Source organism: Frankliniella occidentalis, unplaced genomic scaffold (assembly GCF_000697945.3).
Source record: "Frankliniella occidentalis isolate FOCC.00 unplaced genomic scaffold, Focc_3.1 Scaffold37, whole genome shotgun sequence".
NCBI classification, from domain to species: Eukaryota; Metazoa; Arthropoda; class Insecta; order Thysanoptera; family Thripidae; genus Frankliniella; species Frankliniella occidentalis.
Window position 1 is genome coordinate 588,919 of NW_026267167.1, and position 1,232 is coordinate 590,150.

A 1,232-nucleotide genomic window follows, 5' to 3' on the forward strand; every position below is an offset into this window, starting at 1 on the left:
GTAGTAGCGGGCTGCCCCGCTACCGTCGTGACGTGACGGGTGTCTTGGGTGCTGCTGCGGTGGCTGTGGGGTGGTAGTAGCGGCATCCTGCAGTAAGTCTACTACTGCCTCCACGGCTAACTAGAGCTGCATCCGAGACGCCCGTGACGTCACTGCTGTAGTGGTGGCAGTCTACCACTACATCCACAGTTACTGCAGCGTAGAATCAGGTCTATGAAATAATGTTAAATGTTGGATAGTAATTTAATTCTTTATTGTTTCAAATCATTTACATTATAAGAGTACATCATCCTCAAGTAGCTGGCTCCTTTCTGCTGGTGACTTTGGGCGAATTTAAATTGCTGAAAAAGAGTGGAAAAAGTCTAAGTTAAATTCAAATTATCTCAGAGTTCAACACAAAAGTGTTTGGTCCATCTGTATAACTGTGACACCAACTCATCGAATGAACTTTCTATGTTACAGGTGGCTGTCATCAAGTCCAGGCACATCCCTTTGGACAAGAAGCAGCATCACTTCCTATTTTACTACGACTGTACCATACAAATGAAATAAATAGCAGCATTACAGTAACTGACACTCTCATATGATTTGCCTCTCTCACTTCCCTCCACTAAAATCAACACAAGACTACATATTTTAGGATCAAGTAATTAGCGGTATATGTGGAGGTAGCATGAGTCAGTAAAGATATGACAAGTATCTGCAAGTATCCCCCCAAGAAAAACACATACCAAAATAAAATTTTACCCAACATGACTCTACCATAATCTATAGAAATTTTTTTGTGAACATTACGTAAAAAGTCAAAACTTACCAGATTCATTCCTGTGATCATGAGAAAAAGGGGCCATTTCCCATGCTGTTTGCTGTGTCGTGTGTCACCAACTCAGCAACCATCGGGTGACGGCTAACGGCTGCTTAGCTGATGTAAGCGCAGATGCAACTGATGGACGGTCTTCCTGCAACAGGGTAGAAACAGAATTTTGGTCTACATATATCATGGTGACACCAACTCATCTCTGGACTCCTCACAGTTTCAGGTAGCTGCATGACATTAAGGTGCCTCGCTTCAAAAGCATTGCCTAGGACAAATGGACTAACAATGTCAACTCAACGTCAAATGTTCACGGGTGGATTATCATTAATATTCATGCACTTTTAACTCTTTTTCCATATTATTTACTTTACATTTTTATTATATATTACAGGACTAAAGAGAAAAAGAGCATTTA

The 1,232-nt window shown here is 41.1% G+C and overlaps 1 long non-coding RNA gene across 1 annotated transcript in view; it reads right to left on the bottom strand.

Moving 5' to 3' along the window:
* Window positions 1-236: 236 nt before the first annotated feature.
* Window positions 237-1,232, bottom strand: part of LOC113212614 (uncharacterized) — an 8,813-nt gene continuing 7,817 nt past the window's right edge. Inside the window, exons 2-3 of the long non-coding RNA XR_008011004.1 lie at window positions 815-959; window positions 237-341 (exon numbers count right to left, since the gene is read on the bottom strand). This is a non-coding gene — a long non-coding RNA (uncharacterized LOC113212614). The remainder of the gene's footprint in view (window positions 342-814; window positions 960-1,232) is intronic.